Source organism: Euphorbia lathyris, chromosome 8, assembly GCF_963576675.1.
Source record: "Euphorbia lathyris chromosome 8, ddEupLath1.1, whole genome shotgun sequence".
Lineage (NCBI taxonomy): Eukaryota > Viridiplantae > Streptophyta > Magnoliopsida > Malpighiales > Euphorbiaceae > Euphorbia > Euphorbia lathyris.
Genome location: NC_088917.1, coordinates 71,781,158 through 71,804,077, shown reverse-complemented (window position 1 = coordinate 71,804,077; position 22,920 = coordinate 71,781,158).

Here is a 22,920-nt window from a genome sequence, read left to right as displayed (position 1 = left end):
GTGCTCACGAACGGCTCGTTTACAAATCGAGTCGAGTTTTTATCGAGCCGAACGCCGAGCTGCTCATGAGTGGCTATGCTCGCTTACAGCCCTAAGACTAGATTGTATTCGGTCCTCCTTGTCGTGATTCATTAACAACAAAAACATAGCTTTCATATGAAGAGACTGATTGACACATAAAAAGTCCCACATTCTTACTAATCTGTTTGCTAATTGAGCTTTGAACACTTCAATTATATATATTAAGCAGAGTAAGAGAAGCACGAGATTCTATTTTGTAAAATGTTTAAAAATTTTAATATTTAAAACTTCTAATATTTGTTACTTAATTAAATGGTTAACAAGAAGTAGAATTGGTTCAGATGGTTTATGCGATTAACAATGTTCCATTTGGTTAGGTGTTCAATTCTCTATGTCTACATTTTAGGTAAATATTTTTTATTTCATTTTATAAACGGGAATTAATCGGGATAATTTTTATGACTATATAATAATGTTATACCTTATTAATAAATTATAAATTTATGTTATTGTAATTAGCTTACCGAACCTTACAAAATATATAACTATATATTATATAATATTTCTCTTTTATATAAAGTTAATGTATGAAATATAAATTTATTATTGCTAAACTTTCGGTTATTTCAGTTCGGTCCAATCCAATCCAATCCAATCCGGTTATCGGTCCGGTTCTGGATAAATTTTGGTCCAGTTCGGTCCAGTTCTTTGACGGAAAGTCAACGGTCCAATCCAGTTCGGTTCTCCAAAAAAAGTCAACGGTCCGGTCCAATTCCGGAATTTTTCCCTCGGATATTCGGTCCGGTCTAGTATCTCCAGGATCCGCGCCCAGCCCTACTCATAGCCATCTTTAGAGATGCACTCAAAACTAAAATAATTAACAAACATGCAACATCAAAATTACATTTAAGTCAACGGCTAGGTAGAGGCGATCAATAGTAGAACAGGGATACTGGAGCCGAAAAATTAAACACACCTACTAATTAAAATATTAATTATATTTTTCTCTCCATTTCCCATGGTTCACAACATTCCAGGATTTTGACGGTCAGAGACAAAATTGACTCTCAAGTCCTCGAAAATGCCAGATCTGCCCTCCTCCTCCTTTTGTAGTCAGCAAATCTACTCTTTTCGTGCAAGTCAGAGATCCAACGAGGGATAGTATCAGAAGAGAAAAAACCAAAGAAAAGAATATATGGTGAAGATCTAACATCTAGGGATAGAAAGCCACGATCAATGTAAGAGTTAAATTTACTCCTAAAAATTTTGGGAATAATATTTTTAGAAGAAGAATAATTCATACAAAAAATATTACATCTCGACATAAGTAATTAAAAAATTCAAATCTAGAAATACATCAATGAATGATGAATCCACATCTTCAAAATCATAGATCGTGATTGAACAATAGTAGACTGATACGGATTAGTCTCGAACTCGTTGATTTTAATCGTAAATCAATGAAAGATTTTCTTCTCAAACCTAGTTTGAAGGAGTTAATCCAATATAAGATTGAACCTTGCTCCAATAGGGATTGAAATTGTTTGATTGAATAAAAGATATACTCCATTATAAATAAGAAAACTTATATACCTCTCATAATTTAAAAGCAAAAGACCTAAATACCCTAACTAGGGTTACAAAACAATAAGAACATGATAGGAGTAAAGTGAGATAAGTGGCTAAATGACATTTATGATATTATCCCTAAATGACATGACAGTAAATTACAGAAATAAACAGTAAAACTGACGGTTTGGTCCCCTTGTCCATATTGCTGAAAATCCTCCTCACATAGCGTGTGGATGTGTGACATGCCGTGTGGCTTGGCATCCTCCACAGTCCAGCCTTTGACCACATCCAACACAACGCTTCCTCAGTAGGTTGACTCGGTGTGTGGCTATAGGCACACGCTAAGTGTATTAATCCAGGGACTCAGCCAGATTTCCTCAATGTGCCACACGACGTGTGTCCCCGGTGACACGTCGTGTGGGAATAAAATGCACTAGCTCTTCCTATATAGCTCAAGCCTCACACGGTGTGTGGCTGCTGGCACACGGAGTGTTGGAGATGTCCGCATCATAGATGGTGCTTGAAACTGTTTTTGACACAACGGTAAAACACATACTCCATCTGGAATCGATGCATGATTGACTTCATGATCTTTTAATGAGCCAGATTTATGTGATGAATGCAAACATAATACACATATTTGGAGACATACGATAAAAGTGAGAAAGAACACAAAAACTATAAATAAAAAAGAAACTACAAAATCTACCATAGTAGATCAATAAAAAAATTATTCAACAAAAGAAAAAGCAAAACAAAATAAAGAATGCGCTTATCTTCTGAGTAAAAATTAAAAACGAAAAAATCTCAAAACCTAAACGATGAAAAAGAGAATTTTTTAACGGCATTTAATTTTTTTTTTAATAATTTGATTTCACTCTCACAGCATAAAATAGTCTTTTTTTTCTCATATAATAGAAATTTTAATTCAACTTTATCTCATAATCGAACACCTTCAATTTCATATTTTTCCAAGTAAAATACTCAAATTTCTTGGACAATGATAGCTTGAAAACTTCTGATGATGGAAAAGTAAACTTCCCTGATAATTTTGGGGACAAAATTTATCCAAAATTTAATTTTGAAAGTTGACTTTCCTCTAGTTTTATCTTTCAATTTTGGCTTAATTCATTACCGGTCCTTGAATTTGGCCCAAAAAAAATAACTGATCTCCTAAATTTGTAAAATTTGTCGTTAGTTTCTCTGAACTTATTTAAAGTTGTATAATTAAATTTCTAAATCCATATGACAGCAAGAGATAATTTGAAGAAATTAAAATGTATATACTTTAAACAAGTTCTTGGAGACCTATGGATTTTGTAAAAAAGTTTAAGAAAACAATAGATTACTTTAAACAAATTAACGTGACGCATATATTAATTTAAACAAATCCAGATAACTAATAACTTTTTTTTATAATAAATTTAGAGTTGAATTGATTTCTTAGTATAGTATATTTACTACTCGTTTGTTTGCAGAATTATTTTTTGCCTTTTAATTTTAAAATGTAGATAAAATATTCGTTCATTTCTATTTTTCGAAACTAGTTTTTGCCTTTTAAATCTAAACAAGAGACAAAAGGTATTTAATAAAAATTTGAACATATGTTTTTTAACAAAAAAAAAAGCAACTAATATCTGCTACCTATCAATAGACCTGTCCACGGGTCCGGATACCCGTCCGGCCCGCCCAGGCCCGTATCTCTTGGACCGGACTTAGACAATGCTAATTGATGTTAGGCCCAGTCCGGTCCAGCCCCGCTAAAGACCACCAATTTTTTGGACGGGTTTGGGATTAATAAAAATACCCCGGCCCGGCCCGGCTATTAATATTAATTAATAAATTTTATATATTTATAGATTTATATTAAATATTTATTCTTAAGTATTAAATTTTATTTTTTATAATTAAAAAATTATGTATATATGTTTAGGTGGGTTTATATGGACTGGGTTTGAGATTTGATTTTTAAGTCTGAGCCCAGTCCAGTCCGAGCCGGCCTAAATTACTAGTGGGCTGGGTTGGGCTTGGACTGAAGACTTTTATAGAAAAGCCCGTCTGGCCCGACCCATGGCCATGTCTATCTATCAATAACATGAGACAATTAGCGGCAAATAGAAACATGTGAAGCAAATGAATTCAAAAAGTGTTTGCTAAAATTTGGAAACATCTGCTTTTAACAGAAAAATCAAATAACATCTAGTATCTATCAACAACAACAAACAGCTAATAACAACAAGAAACAACAACAACAAACAGCTAATAACAACAAGAAACAGTAAAAAAAGTAAATCGAATGGGAGTAAGGTAAATCAAATGGGACTTTTAACTGCATATTTTTGGGATTATACTGTATGGATGAAGTTCTAGAATTGTAAGCTTATCTTGATTAGTATGTTGATTAACCGAAAGAAATTAAAGAAAAGAAAAAATTGAAACAAACGTTATCAAATATTTCAACTTCAAGATAACCACTGCCGTCTACCAAATAACTAACTTTAACCGCCGCAACTTCCATCGTCAACGGTACGTCAAAACGCCCTTATCCTTAAAATTTGACAAAAGAAAAACAAAGCCCCTGGTTTTCATGAAAATAACGAAATGACCCTCCTGCTTTATTACCAAATTCTTTTGACTAATTAATTCGAAAAATCAAGCTCTAATTTGTTTGGCAGCCTTTGAAGATTGAATGTTGAAATTGATTTTATTTTATTCACGTGTGTTTTCTTTTCTCAATCCCTACTTAGCTTAATATATTAATAACATCCAGATATTATTTACGGGACTAAAAGGGAAATTGACGAAACGACCGCGTATCACGATGATCGGGAAAGATATGGCGTATCAAGCAAGTCGTCTAGATGGCGGATCACATAGATTCCCCCATACGCTATCCATAGTCAAACATACGGGAGACCCGCCATCACACCTCGATCCGTCCATGGAACGGTTAAGCCAATTCCCGATAAAGGCAACTAATAACCCATTAATGAGCTAACGGTCATACTTGAATGAGATCAGTAACCGCCATTAATGGAGCATTAATGAAGACTTTCTAGTTACCGAGAGTTACAACTACATGACTATAAATAGCCTGCATCCCAAGCTATTGAGGTACACTTTCACGCTATCCTTAACCCCACTTTGTGCTTACAGTTTATTCTATTACTTTATACTGACCTTGGCATCGGAGCTTCCCCCACCGATCCCAACGGCGCCCCCCGCAGGGAAGGATACCGATCAAGAATTCACCGCCAGTCATCATATATTTTACAGAGTATAATGATCATGTCGCCAACTGAATTATTTTTATTATTTATTACGTTAAAATTTTAACTGAATGTTATTTTATTTAGAATATATCAAATCTAATGATTGAAGATTTTTAAAGGTTTAATTTATTATTATTATACAATATCTAATTAAATTATATTTATTGTATTAAAAATATTTTATTGTTTTATTTTGTAGAAATATTATTATCTAATTTTTTCATTTAGCATATCCTAAAAATATTTAAGACGGTCATACTGATTATATAATTGTTATTTTTAATTAACTAGAAAATTCAATTTCTCAAAATTAATAGATTTTTTAGTAACTCACTTCTCGGCTTAGCTTAGACCATCACTATACCATAGCTCCGGAACCTGTTACAGCTAAAACAATAACTATACTGAGATCCGCGTAAGAACCTTTTGGTCTAGCTACGGAACCAGAGGGCTTAGAACAGTAGGATAGTTTACCTTAGAACGAGCGTAAAAGCTTAGCTCCAAGGCTCCTATTTATCCCTTGCTGAGCAATCTAGATTCAGAACAGCCAATTCATGTTCTAAAATCTAGAATTTTAGATAAAAAAGTTGCTAAAACCCGGGGTTTTTCGATAAAAATAGATCATTTTAGCTAATAGCATATCTTATGATATTAGTTCTAAGCCCAGGCGCAGGAAGATGTGAGGCTGTTACAGGTAAAGATTCTATATTGGATAGATATCCCATTAGGGTCAAAGGTATGGCGCAAAAGGTAAGGCATGGTATGGAAAGATATGTAGTTTGTTTGATTTTTTAGTTTGAAACTCGTCATACACTATTTAAATAAATAATCTCCTAATTAAAGTTTTCTATTTTTTTTTTTTATCGTAACATAAGATATTATGTGAAAAGAAACAATAAAGTTGGACACCTATGCGGATATGCCCGTATTTAAGTAATACAAGTTTCATATAAAATAGTTTTGAAAATATGAATGCTTGGAATATACTCAATTGTAAGAGTGATGGTCCAATTGAATAAATTAATGATTCTCTAGCTTTATAGTAAGAGTCTTCATTTTGGAATCATATAACAAAATTCAAGATATAGTCTAAAGATGGGCTCTATACAAATTAACATTAATTAATACATTAAATTTCAAGTACTAAGGTATTAGTAAAATGTTGCACCAATGAATAATTAAGATTAAAATTAAAATGATTTTATATAACCTTTCGTGATGAGTAACCTTATTACGCAGCTTCACCCTATGCTTAAGGAGCTGCCTTATGGTCGAAGTTTCGATTCTCTAAAGCAAATCGCATCTCCTTGCTCTTTATGTGGATTCTGTTACCCGACAACTGAGAAGGTTAAGATTCCTGTAAACCTTTGAACAAAAGGTTTAGTTTCTATTTCATATTGACAATGATCCTATGTAACCTAATTTTGCATCGCAATTGATTGAGGATTGGGCTAAGTCTTGACAAAGTGCTTTGATCTCGAAGCTTTTGGGTAGAAATATTGGCTATATTGATTTATAAAGGCGAGCACTTGAACTTTGGAAACCAATGAGGAAAGTGGACATTATGGGTCTAGGGTTTGGCTATCATATGTTCAAGAATAGAGAGTGCGTGATTCGAGATGGTCCTTAGTCTGAACATGGTCATTATTTGACTGTTAGAACTTAGTCATTGATTTTGCTCCTTCGAATGCGAATGTTGATTCAATAATGGTTTAGGCTCAGTTTCTAGAATTGCTAATTCAATTCTATGATGGATATTGCTAAAACTATTGGCAAATGAGTCCGAGTTAAAAAGAAAATTATTGAAGCTTCGTGGGGAGGAATCACTATGCTAATCTTAGAGCTTAGATGATGTCCTAATAGCTCTTCGGACAAAGCATTATTATTCGACGCACGATTTCCTTAGTAAAACTTTGAAAAGCCTCCTTTAGCCTTTACATGACTTGGGAGAATGGTTATAGGTAAGTGATTATGAAACTTGATTCGAATACTATGTTCAGTTATTTAGCTGAGAATGTTGATAATCATCATCCTCTTTATTATTAGTCGGTTCATCAATTTACGAATTACGCGAAAGGTATTGAAAAATCGAGTTTAAACATACTTTCCAAAAGGTAACAGAGGTACCAATTGAATGACGAATTTCACGGGTTCGTTTACTTTTAATACGAGATAACTATAGTATGAAATACAAATATATTAGTCAATTATTAGAATCTTTGATAAAGAAGAGTAGATAGAAGTAGCAAGAATTGTTTCAAATTTGACCCAAAAATATCTAACTACTAATGTTCACACCTTCAATAAATAATTTAAAATCATGAATTCCAACTTTCAAAAAACCAAAAAAGCATGAATTCCATTGTAATTGAAAATGAATTAAATAATCTAAAGTTATGAACACGGTCCAAAACAGTCGTCTTCCAAACGCAGAAATTTCACTTCTCCTCTTTCTTCCTTCCTTCTTCAACCTTGTATATATAATGAAATAATTTACTTCACTTCTACTCCGATAACGCAGAAGATAAGAAACCCTAGATTCTTCAAAGATCGATCGATGGCGCAGAGAATTTATGGAAAAGAAGACAGAGTGCCGTCTGAGCACAAGGATATGAAGATCCTGATCCACAATCAAGTGAGGAAGATTCAGCAAGAGTCGATTAAAATCGTAGATTGCTCACCGGGGAAACCAGAGGTCAGTTTTATTAGACCCGTTTTTAGAGAAATCACCGGCGGCCGCCATCTCTCTCCTTCTCCGTTGGGATTAACCACCGCCGCCAGACCTGTTTCCTGAAACTAGTACGGGTATCAGTTTTGGATTTGATTTTGCCAAGATCTTCATCTTCTCTGTTTTTTTTTTAGTTTTATATTTTGGGTTTTTGTAAATATTATCTTAATTTTTTTTTTCTAGAAACAAATTGAGGATTGATGTTGATCGTATTTCGTATCATCGTATGTAATTATTTCTCCATAATATGAAATTTCTGATATATTAATATTATTATATATCCAAGTATATTTTCATAATTAAACTATTTAATGAGCTATTTAATTTGTGTTTATATTTATCCATTCACTTGCACTGGTGGTGATAGGGGTGATGTGGGAATTTAAAAATTTGTAGCATTACTTCTCCAATAATGTAATTTGGTTCGGTTAAGGTTAAGGATGACAAAGGTATAAGTTTTACCATAATGAGACTGTTCAATTATCTAAAAAAGTATGAGACGAGAATAAAATTAAAAAAATCATAAGAGGTATTGATATGAGAATAAGAATGTCTCCCGAGTATTCATTACTTGCAGTATTCCTAAATTGTATTTTTCGGATGAAAAATATAGATAACAAATGAAGAAACAGAATGAAAAATATCAAATCAACTTTTTGTTTTTAGACTATTTTAGTTCTTGCTATTATTTGTTATTTAGAATTTTTGGATTTGCTTATTAAATTTAGGCATTTGTTTATTAGATTTTGGAATTTTTGTTTTCTTCATGGTTGATTAAATTGTAATTCATTTAATTCACTTTTATTTATTATTTGAATTAAATTGGACAAAAATAAAATACAAAAAATTATATATATTTAGATAATAAGATAAAATGGGTAGTTCTAAAAATGAAAGGTATGAGAATGAGAATACCTACTTCGTTGTCATCTCTAAGTTCAGTATTGAACAGTGACAAATACAAGACTACTATGATAAGGGGCCAAATTTACACCCGTGTATATCTTTTTTTCCATGTCCTAATCCCAATCTTTCGAAGACAAGGGCTCTGGAACTACCTTTAATGGGTGATTTCGGCAGTCAAGGGAGTCGTGATCCCTCCAGACCCTCTAATTTTGAATCTTTTTTGTTCGAGTATTTTTACCCAATCTCCAAACTGATGCTCAATTCTAAATTATAAAGTGAAATCTCCAAATTTCACCTAATAAAAATCAGCATTATAATTTGATTGATCTTAATAAAAATTTGGTTGAATTCAATTTTATTTTTACTATTCGGATGTTTAGTGCACGTTTGTTTCTATTTCTCGTAATTGTCTTTTGCCTTTTAAATCTAAATATGGGATAAAAAAATATTCTATAAAATTTAGAACCTCAACTTTTAATAAAAAAAATCAATTAATATCTACTACTAATAAATAGATACAAGTGAAACAACGGACCTTAATCGAGTTACACTAGCAGCGTGACAAAAGCATCCTATATGTTATGTGGGATATTCAGTTTTTTTTAAGAATAAATATAAAAGTTTTATAAGAAGTATAAAAATCATCGCAAAGTATGTAAAAGAATTAAGAAATTGATAGTTTTATGGTTATTTTGTGTATTATGAAATTGATAAGCATCCAACACAATAAACATAAAAAGTTTATGCTAATAGAGGTATAATTTCATTACGTGATTATATAGACAACGAGTTAATTTGTAAGCTAGATAAATTCTCTGTCACATCCGTGTCTAAATTTCTAGAATTTAAACTTTGGTATTAATATATATTATAATTATTAGACATGTGATATTAATTTGGTGCTATAGGAAAAGTTTGGAGATAATTTAATGGTTTTATATGTAAATTAAAGGTTTAGAGTAATTTTTAAAAGATTATATAAAGATAGAGGATCAAACATGATTTTTGCCAAAATTGAGATACTTATCTCAAATCAGGTGTTGGTGATAATCATCGCCATCTTCCTTTCCCTTTTTCTTTTCTTTTCCTTTTCAATTTCTTTTAAATTCATCAATTTTTTCTTCACCGTTTCTTTGATTTACGGAGATTCGACCATCCGAATCACTCGAAATTGAAATCATAGCATCCTTACGTATAGATCTAAATCCTAACCGAAGTGTTTTTGAGTTTCGGCAATGTTTGGAGGGAAACGTCTTAGACAGAATTTAGAAGAGAATTGAACGGGTTTATTTTTCTTCAATTAATAGTCAAGGTAAGTAACAATCATCTATATTTTGAGTTTGATGTGTATAAATATATATATAATCAAAGAATTTTCAGAAAATGATAAGGTCATGCAGGAATTTTGTAAAATTAGAGGTTTCCACGATTTTGGTTTTTATTGTGAAATTAGGGTTCAAATGAAGCTATTGACTATGCTTCTATGTGAATTTCAGATTTTACTTGATTATGTTAATTCAAGGATTGATTTGGTTGATTTACCTATATACATATATGTTTTTGGTTTCAATGTATATCTATATGGAATAAAATGAATGTGATGATTTCTTACGAATTGTTTTTGGACTGAGAAATCTGTTGCGGTTATTGTTGTTATTATTTTGGATTGAAGTCCAAATATGATTTTTATGAGTTGTGATATTTCGAAAGATTAAATGGTTTTGTCCATCTAGGATTGCCCGGGGTAGGAGTTGTATTTGTAAGACCATATCTAATGGCGATATGGCCAGAGTGCACGGATGGTAGTCCTAATTGTTAGGCAAGGAACGAGATATAAATGAGATATCTTGATATTGTTATGAGTGATGTTATGATCTACACGGGTGGAATTCGAGGATGGATACAATATTATATATTTTATATGTTTTTGGTTTACTACTGTTAGACGAGGTGCCGCGGCCTAATCTCCCGGGCGGACCGGGGGGTGGACACCTCATAGCGACGTAAGCGGTGATTGGCGCCGAAAGCAACCAATCGTGGAATCAAGCTGCTCGGCAGGACCGGAGCTCGGAGATATGGAAGAGTCGCCACCCACGAATGGGAAAATGAACACCGATCCCTTGCGGGAGACCGGTGTGGGTTCGGGAAACTTAGGTACGAACCAAGAAGGCTAGCTCCTTTCCGGAGAAAGGCTACTAGGCACCCCGACATCTTCCGGTTATAAACCACCGGCCTCCTACTCAGCATGTTAGGCGATAACGGACTAATCGTATACTTCTTTAAGTTTAAAATTCATTTGAAACCTTTTCTTTCTCTTTTTGGAAACCGTTTTGAGCATATATTATTGAAAAGCCACATTAGTAAAGAATCACTCATTTATATTATACATACACAGAGAAGGGGGAAGAAAGAAATGATTTATTTACAACTTTATTTAAATGTCATGCTGTGTGTTTATTTTATGCTAACTTATTTCCCCCCAAAACGAGTTTATTTACGTGGTTCGCACCTTAATTGCCGTTGGAACGATTTAGGTGCGTTTTAAAACCCCGATTGGTGAAGTTTACTCGAATCGCCGTTGGAACGACTCAAGTGTTTGAAAACGTTTGAGATAAAAACCTTTAGTAAGAAAACGTGGTTAAACATACAAGTCCATTTTATTTTGTACAAATTCTTTTGAGAAAATGGTTCAAAATATTCGATTATTCACAATGAAAATGATTTTAATTACAAGGTTCACTTAATCCGCCTTTGGAACGGATTAAGGTTTTAAAACGTGGTGTTTTGAAAACGATTTGAAATATTAACAAAACAACTATATTTATTTACATTAGGAACCTCTAAAAATTCATTAGTTTAAATAATTAAATTGAAAACTCTCTTTTTGTGATTTATTTTTTTCTTTTATTTAATGGACTATTTACCTATTATAATTACAATAATAAACCCATTTAAACCAAGATTCACTCCCAAATAAAGCCCATTTGAAACATGGACCCATAAATGGTCCAAAAGAATAAAGAAAATAATTTAAGCATATAAATATACATTCAAATCAAAAAGAGAATATGAAAATAAAAGTTAATAAAAAGAAACTATATAATATATATATGAAAATACTAGATATAATACATTTATACTTTAAAGAGGTGGAAATAGTAAATAAATCTCATTAGATAAGAAAATAACATTTATCCAAAATAGTTTCATATAATAAACAATAACATAACCCAAATATCCCAAAACTATATATATACATAACTAATATAGTTTTAAATACCAAAAATAACATATATCCATATACTAATACTTACTAATTAGTTCCCAAAATGCCCAAATAAATAACCTTTTAAAATAGAACCTAATATAACTCAAATGAATAAAAAATGAGAATATATATATACATATACCTATGCTTAAAAAATTGAATAAAAAATGATATACAAACATCCTAAATAATTATATACACTAAATATCTAAAATGGTTTGAAAATATATATTACATAACTATACATATATATATATTAAGGATTAAAAGCTTAAAAGTTAAGAAAAATGGACTGAAATGGCATTTTTTCGTTTTGGCAGATTTACCGACGAAAAATCCGTCGGTAAAGAGCAATTAGTGACAGAAACGGAAAATTACAGCAGCACTCCAATTGTTTCCAGATTTATTCAAAAGCTTTAAATTAAGTCTAATTCAATCGTTTTGGATTTCCGAACTACCAAAAATGGATCATAGTCAATAACGGAAATTCCTAAAACAACGTTTTTATTTTAAAACCTTATTCGGAAATTCTTTTAAATTAAAACTTATAATTACAACGTTTCTAACACCCGAACTACCTTTTTATCGGATCACGGTTCGTATTAGGATATCAAAATGAGGTTTTTTTATTTTAAAGCAAAACCGAATTTTATTCAACACGAGACGGGAATTAAATAAATACGAAAAATTAAATAAAACGTGATAAATAAATAAATGACAAAATAAATAAAATTATAACATAAAAATAAATAAAGAAAAAGAAATAAATTAAATGAAATAAAACGAGTCTAGTCCTCGGATAATACCTCAAGTTCGGTATCTGACCGTCGAAGCCGATTGATTCCACGAGTCGTGATTTTCCGGTTTTTTGTGTTTTTTAGTAAAAATTTAACTTTGGGAAATTCGGAATTTTTGAGAAAAAATATTTTTCTAAAAAAAAAAATCACTTTCTCTCTCTAAAAATGTTTAGAGTGAGAAAGGCTCCAAAATTCTCCCCTCCTCCAAAATGCATGGGGATCCGTGCCTTTTATAGGCAAACAGGTCCCCGGACCAATGGGCGACGCCCGAGTAAAATCGGGCGTCGCCCAAAGGGTTGGGCGGCCGCCCAAAGCATGTTGGGCGGCCGCCCAACCTCGCGTTGGGCTACCGCCCAACATTGTTGGGCGGCCCCCCAACAATTGTTGGGCGATCGCCCAACGATTGTTGGGCGGTTGCCCAACAGCGTTGGGCGAGCGCCCAACGCGAGGTTGGGCGCGCGCGCCCAACTGTCGTTGGGCGTATGCCCGACGCGGTTGGGTGCTCACCCAACGGCCGCTGGGGCGCGTCTCGCACCGTCGGGCGTGCATGCCCCTGCGGCCGTCGAGCTCGCGTTCCGCACCATCGGGCGCTCACGCGTCGTGACCGTCGGGCTCGCGTTCTGCACCGTCGGGCGTCCACGCGTTGTGACCGCCGAGCGTCAAGCGCGCGCTTTGCGTCGTCGAGCGGGTGTCCGACTGTCGTCGAACACGCGTCGGCCGCCGCTAAGCACTCGCACTACGCACATCACAGCAGCGACCCACTGTAACTATTTATTTTATTTTTTCGAAACTTCCGGAATCAATCGCTTTAACCGTCTTGTTTTCAGGTTTTCGTCACAGGTCCTCCGACTCGGTGTCTACAGTTGCCCCTACTTTTCTATTTTGACAGTGATGTGTGTGTTTTGAAAACGTTTTTTGCTAACGCAACACATGCAATGTAAAACATATAAAAGTAAAAGACACGTAAAGAGGAGGAGGGAGCATACCTGACCTTCACGCTGCGCGTTCCGGTGTCGTTCTCCGATTCTTTCCATCCTTGCCTCTGAATCGGCCGTCGGTGGATGTTTTTCTCTCGGAATCTAGCGTACGTTGACTATGGGTAAGAATGGCTCAAAAGCAACCTCGGTCGTGGACCGTAGGTAAGATGGCTAAAAAGCTACCTCGGTCGTGAACCGTAGGTAAGATGGCTAAAAAGCTACCTCGGTCGTGAACCGTAGGTAAGATGGCTAAAGAGCTACCTCGGTCGTGAACCGTAGGTAAGATGGCTAAAAAGCTACCTCGGTCGTGAACCGTAGGTAAGATGGCTAAAAAGCTACCTCGGTCGTGAACCGTAGGTAAGATGGCTAAAAAGCTACCTCGATCGTGAACCGTAGGTAAGATAGCTAAAAAGCTACCTCGGTCGTGAACCGTAGGTAAGATGGCTAAAAAGCTACCTCGGTCGTGAACCGTAGGTAAGATGGCTAAAAAGCTACCTCGGTCGTGAACCATGGGTAAGGTGGCTCAAGGGCAAAAAGGTTCTTTCTAACGATTCTGAATTCTTTTAAAACACCGTTGTCTGTGTTATCTCACTGGAGCTATCATCTCGGGGGTTTAATGGGAACGTGTTTTGGTCTGGACTGATATAGACTAATGATTGTTTTTCTGTTGACTGTCGTCTGTATTTTGACTGGTGTCACTGTTCTGTAAAAATTGACTGTTGTCTGGAGTTCATATCTTGACAATATTGGCTGCTGTCTGAGAAAAATGCAGGCTGAAACGGACTGCGAATCAGAGGTCTGTGCGCCTAGTAATTAATTATTTACTTTTTACCTTTATGTCAAATCGTACATTTTTCACTATTTACGGAAATGCCATTCCCTCTTACTATATAAGGTGGTGGGGTTTCATTTCAACCCCACACCTTCTCTCTCTTCTTTCTCTCTCTAGACTTTGATTTTGGATTATTCTCGGGATGGATTTAGATGAATGGGATGGCACTAGAGGCATGGACGAGGTTTACGTAAACCTAGATAGAGTGGATCCCTTCCACAACCCTACAACGCATCTGAGCCGGACACGCTGCAACGAGGTAAGTAATTTCTCACTTCTATTTGAATCAAACTCTAGGCTTTAGCATTCCTATCCGAACATGATTTGCATGCTAACCTTTAGATTGTCTTAGAGGACTTTAGCTAGAAAACATGAATTTCTTTACTTACAAGTAACACTTGTTTATTTCTGCGTAAGAATGCGCGCTATATGCATGTGAATAGTAAAACTACGACTTTATGCATAAGAGACCGCCTCAGCTTGCGCTGTGCCGACCACCTGGTATGTACCCTTGCCTTATTTTAGTGTAGTGGAATGCATGCATGTATGTATGATTTCGGTTCTTGCCTATGCTGCTTCTTATTTTTATCTGTTTTTCCTTTCTTTTGCTTTAGAGCGATCTGCATGCCCACGAGCGGAGGCAGAGCGAGTTGGTGCGGGAGGCCGACGCCCGGGTCGGTCAGGTGTATCAGGAGAGAAATGACCACTGATCAGGGATGATGCGACGGGAGACTGAGGGTCGCCTTGCCGTCGAGGAGAGGGCGCGCGATGAGTCGATCGGACGCCTCGCTGCCGAGGAGAGAGCACGGGTCACCGATGGGAGAGCACGAGTTGCTGATGAGCGAGCGCGAGCTGCCGAGGAGGCACTATCTGCGGAGCGGGCATCACACTTGAGAGATTTTGAGGACTATTGGGATTTCCCTCCGTATTAGGCTCGTTATGTATTGCTTTGTAGCTTTCATTATTGCTTTGTAGCTTTTATTGGAGTTTCCCCGCTGTATAGCTGATGTATAGGGAGTGGGGTGGATAGTAGGTAGGCTTTTTGTGAAAAGTAGGATAGGAAATGTATAACTCGTGATTCATATTACCATGCATTCAGTAGATTATGATGATTCCAATCATTCTCGTCAAATATATTCATGCCTTTATTTATTTACAAACAACAGAAATACTTAGTCTCTTATACATTGTTTTTGTAATTGCTCAAGTCATAACTATTGTTACCAGGACCCGCCTTTCGGTTTTCGGATCCCGGCGATTTTTCTCCTCTCCTTTTACTATCCCGGAATTTTTAAATGAGTGCCCTTTCGGGTTTTCACCCATTGGGATTTCCCTCATTGTTGCATAGGTCGCCCTTTGCGGGTTTTCAACCTATCGGGAATTTTTCTTTCTTTTTTTTTTTTTTTTTACGAAAAGTATTTCTTAAGCCTATCCAGGTTGGTAGGTTCGGAGAATTCCATGCCGTCCATTGTAGTTAACATCACCGCTCCTTTGCTTAATATCTTCTTCACGACGAATGGCCCTTCCCAGTTAGGCCTAAACTTCCCCCTTGGGTCAGTGTGCGTCACACGGATCTGTTTCAGCACCAAATCTCCTTCTTTGATAGGGCTGGTCTTGACTTTTTTATTGAAAGCCCGAGCCATTCTTCTCTGGTATAACTGTACATGGTAAAGCGCTTCCATCCTTTTTTCGTCAACTAGAGCCAACTGCTCACATCACCTCTTCACCCATTCCGCCTTGGGAATTTCTGCCTCCACTGCGATTCTCAACGATCGCTTTTCGATCTCAATCGGCAAGACCGCTTCTGTTCCATACACCAGAGAGAATGGCGTTGCCCCAGTTGAGGTTCTAATTGTCGTGCGATAAGCCCACAACGCGAGTGGGAGGTGCTCATGCCAATTCCGATGTGATTCCACCGTTTTTATGAGAATCCTCTTAAGGTTCTTATTAGTTGCTTCTACTGCTCCATTAGCCTGTGGACGGTACGGAGAAGACCTGTGATGTTCAATGCCATATTCTCGGAAAAGATTTCTTACTTCCCCCTGAAACTGGACCCCGTTATCCGTAATCATGTGATGAGGCACTCCAAACCTGGTGATCAAGTGTTTTTCAATGAACTTTCTCATCTGCTTGGATCCCAATTTGCTAAACGACTCTGCTTCTACCCACTTGGTGAAATAATCGATGGCAACATCAATAAACTTATGTCCATTTGAAGCGTTAGGCCTTACTTCGCCGATGATGTCAATGCCCCAAGCAGCGAATGGCCAAATAGGTGCTAGCACATGTAGTTCCATGGCCGGAAGATGACTGCAATCGCCGTGGATTTGACAATCATGGCATTTCTTTGCATACTCGTTACAATCTTTTTCCATGGTGAGCCAATAGAAGCCTTGCCTAATAATTTTCTTAGCTAGTACTGCTCCCCCCATATGGGCTCCACAAATTCCTGAATGTACTGATTCCATTGCCTCGCGGGCTTCTTCCGCATCCAAGCATCTTAATTGTAATCCGTCAATGTGCCTTTTGTAAAGCAAATCGTTGTGGATGACGAACTGCCGGGCTAACCTTCTAATCACAGCTTGATCCCTCGGTTCTGACTCTGTCGGATATGTTCCATCTTTCATGAAGTTCACGATATCGAAATACCACGGTTTTTCATCTGCCCCTAACAGCATTACGTCCTCGTAGCATGGTTTGTGAGATCTCCTCAATACCAACGGTTTCGAGGCAAGGTTCCGGGGGTTGTCCCAAACTGACACCAAAGTGGCCAAGGCATCCGCCGCCTGGTTCTGTGCTCGAGGAATATGATAGAAACGGCATTCTTTGAATCTTTGTGCCAACCCTTCTAGCTGATCGAGGTACGAACGTAGTCTTTCTTCTCTTACCTCCCAGTTTCCTTGTGCCTGTTTGATGATCAACTTTGAGTCACCCCAAATTTCGACATATGACGCTCCCAGTGCCGCTAATGACTCTAAACCATAAATGCACGCTTCATACTCGGCCATATTATTGGTGAGAGGGAAGGATAACTTCTTGGCCATCGGGATCATTTCTCCTTCCGGTGAGGTAAGTAGTACTCCTACTCCAGCTCCATTCGAATTAACTGCTCCGTCGAAGAACATTTTCCACGGTATAACTTCGATTGCGTTCAAGTGCTCATCGGGGAAATCATAGCTTATCTCTTCTTCCTCTGCATTCAGGGGTTGGTTGGCCAGAAATTCTGCCACGGCCCTCCCTTTGATAACCTTCTTCGTCACATTTTCAATGTCAAACTCGGACAAAAGCAACAACCATCTGGCTAACTTCCCCGTCAAGGATAGAGTTCGGTATAGGTACTTCACGGGGTCCATCCGAGAAATAATGATCACTTTATACGATTGGAAATAGTGCCGCAGTTTCTTCGTCAACCATACTACTGCTACGCACGTCTTTTCGATCTTGTTGTACCTGAGCTCGTACTCCAAGAACTTCTTACTCAGATAATACACCGCGTGCTCAACACCAGTGTCTCCCTCTTGGGCCAGCATTGCCCCAATAGATCGCTCTTCGATTGCCACATAGAGGAGCAGCGGTTTTCCCAATTTAGGCGGTCTTAGAATTGGCGGATTAGACAAGTAATCTCGGACCTTCTCTAAGGCCTGCTGACACTTATCATTCCAAATCGTGGGTTGATCTTTCCGTAGCAACTTAAAGATCGGCTCGCAGATTGCAGTGAGTCTTGCTATGAACCGGCTGATATACTGAACCTGCCCCAGAAACCCTCTCACTTCTTTCTCATTCTTTGGTGCCGACATTTCTCGTATGGCTTTCACTTTGTCGGGATCTACCTCAATTCCCTTGTTTCTGATTACATAGCCTAAGATTTTCCCCGACGAGACGCCGAAAAAGCACATCTTCGGGTTTAACCTTAGCTTGAATTCTGCAATTCCGGCCAAAAACTTCTCGAGCGCGGCAAAATGCCCTTCTCTTGTCTCTGATTTGACCATCATATCGTCCACGTGGACTTCTACCTCTTTATGTATCATATCATGGAACAGTGCTGTGGCCATTCGCTGGTAAGTTGCCCCGGCATTTTTCAAACCAAACGGCATTACTCTGTAACAGTATGTCCCCCACTCGGTTGTGAACGAGGTTTTTGCTTTGTGCTTTTTGGCCATCTGAACTTGCATGTAGCCCATGAAACCATCCACATTCGTGTGTAAGACGCTTGACGCTGCACTGTCGATCAATACGTCGATATGAGGCAATGCGAACTCATCCTTGGGGCATGACTTGTTAAGATCTCTGTAATCAACGCACATCCTTACTTTGCCGTCCTTTTTCGCGATTGGCACCACATTTGCGACCCAAGGGGGATAGTCGATCACTTCGATGAATCCTGCTTCTAACTGCTTCTTCACCTCCTTTCTGATCTTATCTGCCCATTCTGGTCTCATACGTCGGAGCTTCTGCTTTACGGGCTTTGCTTCGGGGTAAGTTGGAATGCGGTGAGTTACGATAGATTGATCAATTCCAGGCATGTCTTCGTATGTCCATGCGAATACAATTTCATATTTTTTAATTATTCTCTTGAATTCTTTTCTCTCTTCAATAGTTAATTCTTGAGCAATTTGTATAAGTTTAGGATTTTCATCCGTACCAAGATTGAAAGTTGACATTTCTATTGCATTGATTTCAAATGTAGGCATGTTATATGAATGAGAATGCATGGAATGATCATGATCGACATCAAGCAAGTAAGCAAAATCAGAATTCATTTCATTGATAGCATGGGTGATTACATCATCTGATTCAAACAAAGCAGTAATACAATTTTCATCATCAGGGTCTTCGGACTTCTCATGAATTTTGGAGGTACTAGGCTCATCTCCCGCTCCTGCAGTTGCTTCAATGGTGATGACTTGCTCCTCGGCATTCAAATCCAGCATCATAATCTCCTCGATAAAGCAGCTCGCCTTTCCTTTGCCCCAGTCGGCAACATCATTGAAGATTTCGAATCCCGGCAGAATATTCCCTTCTGTGCTAGTCCATGCCTCGGGGGTCCCTGAATACGCCTTTCCATGCCCCTCGTTCACGAAGTACTTCCTTAGGCCCACTTTTCCTTCACCACTCACGTTGGACGGACCTCCCTGCTCATATCCCAAACCCCTCCGGGTTTTCTGACTCTTAAAGTCCGGAAATTCTGGCAACCCCTGATGGTGTGCTCCTAAGCCCATTCCTGGGATGAAACCTCCCTTCATCATCTTCACCACATCGGTGGTCATGCTTGACTCGTAAATCCCGGAAACTTGGAACCCGAAGAAAAGTTGAGGCTCAATCCCCAATGCTGCCACCGAGCTTAATTTCTCAGCTCTGATTGTCACTATCTCCTCCCCGAAGGGGAACTTGATCATCTGATGGAGCGTGGAGGGCACACCTCCCAACTTGTGGAACCATGGGCGTCCCAACAATACAGCAAAGGTTACCGGGATATCCAGCACCGTGAACTCAGTTTCTTCTTCATGCGGCCCCACTTTCAACTTGGCCTTGAAGACTCCTTCAATGTGCCTACGGCTATCATTATAAGCCCTTATCACAGTTTCCGAGGCCGTTAGGTCCCCTCTTTCTACTCCCAACTTAGATAAGAGTTTCAGCGGGCAAACGTTAATGGCCGATCCATCATCGACCATCACACAGCTAGTCTTCTTCCCGTTGATTTCTGCTCGGATGTACAAAGGCTTATTATGAGCCTTCCCCTCTTCTGGGAGATCCTCATCGGTAAATATGATTTCAGCCTTCTTTCGGGCCATAATTGCTCCTACTAGTGCTGCCGGCTCAGTATCGGTGGAAATGACCAAATTCTGCAACTCCTTCATCAAATTTTCACGATGGTATTTGGAATGGCATAAAACTTCCTAGACCGTGGACTTAGCTTGTGTCTTCTTCAACTGCTCAAGAACTTGGTCGTCGGACTTAGGAGCCGACCCTTCCCCTATCTCAGTCTCAACCATAGGTGCCTTTCCCTCGGCCATTCGTCCTGATCTCATCATGACGGCGATTTCCGGCTCATCATCAGACTCATCCCAAATGTTAATAGGAATCCTCCGATTAACATCTTCTTCGTCCGAGGAACTTTCCCAAATATCCACAATCATTAAATCCATAATGTGAGGAACGTTTGGATTCAAATAAAAGGTATCTGCCGATCCATACAACGCCCAGCCTATCAAATCGTCGTAATCTCGGAGGGACACTCTGCTCATCCTTCTTGCTGCCAACGGAATAGCACCTCGTTGTATGCACATAAGCTGCACCTTATTGCTCATTCTTTCGTGACATTGCTCATACCGGTGCCTCCACCTCCTAGCATAGTCCACAAATGGTTCCTCGGGGAACTGCCTGATCCTATCCAGATCCTCCAGGGATCCCGTCCATGGAACATACATCTCATATCTTGCCACAAAGGCACTCCTGAGCGGTACCCAATGACCCATTTCCTCCTCTGATAGGCCTTGATGCCACAACAAGGCTTCTCCCATTAAAGTTTCCGCAAAATGTTCATATAATTCACACTGCGGGAATCTGGCGTCATACATATGATTGCGGAATAACCTTGCATGCTCAACAGGATCCTGGTATCCACCATACCTAGGCATCGCTAACACCGCATCAGGTGTTTGGTAAGACGGGGAATCCGGGGTTTGCTCTGCCAGCATCCATACTGTATACTCCTTGATAAATCTTTTCGTCATTGCCGCCCAATCGGTCTTAACATACATCAGCAACGACATGTACCACATTAATGGCTCACCCATCAACGAATTACAAAACAAGCTAGTGATCTCTTCTTCTTTAAAACCCAAGGGCGCCATGGCTGATAAGTAGAAGTGAAGGTGCTCCATAGGGTCCTTGTTGCCATTATATTTGCTAACCCTCGGTAGCGGACGCTTGATAGGTCCAATCTGCATTGCGAAGCGCTCTGCGGCCCTGTCCTCGGCTCTTTGGTACTTTTCTAAGAATAAATCTGATAATTGATCCCAATCATGCTTGCAAGAGTCGGGTAATGAGTGGAACCATTCCAAAGGTTCGCCTATCAGCGAATGGTGAAACCACTGAGCAATCTCATCCACCCCGAAGGATTCGACAAACATATCGCGCATATATTCACGCAAGTGCACCTCGGGGTTTTCTCCACCACTAAACAGACCCAATTCTGGCACAATAGTCCGAGACGACCCTTCCCCGGTCTCTTCGGCACTATCTTCATCATACGGTGCTCCACCGTCCAACCCTTCATCCATTAGTTCATTCTCCTGTTCTTCGCCAAGGAAGGACACATATAGACCATTTCCCACATTGTTCTTTTCGTCGGAGTCCAACAACTCCTCTACATTCTCCTCGAAGGATTCCATCACTACACGTTCTGTCAGACCCATTCCGATCATGCTTACCCTATGATTAGGCAATGGATTACGCCTAGTGGAAGGGTTCGCTGACGAAGGATCAACTATCTTTTTCTCCTCGATTAAATCTTGGATTTCGTGTTTCAATCTCTCACAATTCTCAATTGTATGCCCATAATTGCTGTGGAACTCGCAATATCCCCTAGCTTGTATCTGTGGAGGAGGCGGTGTCTTGTTATAATGAGTAAGAGCTTTCAGTAGCCCCTTTTTCTGCAATCGTTCGAAAACTTTTGCGTAGGTCTGATCAAATTTGGCGAACTGCCTCTTTTCGATAGCATTAAGATCAAGCACTTTCACTGCAGCGGACTCTGTACTCGCACTTGGTCCTCCGGCACCATATCCAGACTTCGTCCATTTGGTATAGGCTTTCTTTGGCTCTCCATCCCCCTCAACTGTCAAAGCACAGCTATACATCTGATTGAAATCGGTAAACGGCATATACCGCAACTCATTCTTGATATACGGCAATGTGTTGCCAACCACCATTCGGATCTGATCCTGCTCGAGCGGCTTTTGTTTCATCACTGTGGCCTTAGCCCTCCATCTTTTCACAAAATCGGAAAAGGATTCCCCAGCCTGTTGCTTAGTGCTCTCTAACTCTTTCAAAGTGACCTCAAGCATGGTGTTAAAGCTATACTGAGCGATGAATGACTTCGCTAATTCCTTCCAATCCTTCTTTGTCACTATAGGCAATGCATGGAACCATGTGAGGGCAGCCCCCTCTAGGTAAGTGTTAAACAGCCCCAGGACTTGATCCTCAGTCAGGATCGTGTGCTTCATCATAGCAACATACTGATTCATGTGAGCGGTGGGATCTCCAGTTCCATCGAACTTTTTCATGTCAGGGAGCCGAAATTTCAAAGGCAAAGCTGTTGCCGATAAATAATTCTTCAAGTTATAAAAGTCCTGACTTCCGGAACTTCCTCCGCGCAAGTCCTGCACCTCCTGCGTGATGTGTTGCTTCCATTCCTCTTCCTGAGCTTTCTCTTTCTCTAACTGTTTTCGGATATAATCTTGATAGTCATCCTCATTCCCAAAGCGAGGTCCATCGTTCACCTCATTCTCAGTGTGTTTAATGCCACTTTTATCGTCTTTCATCGCC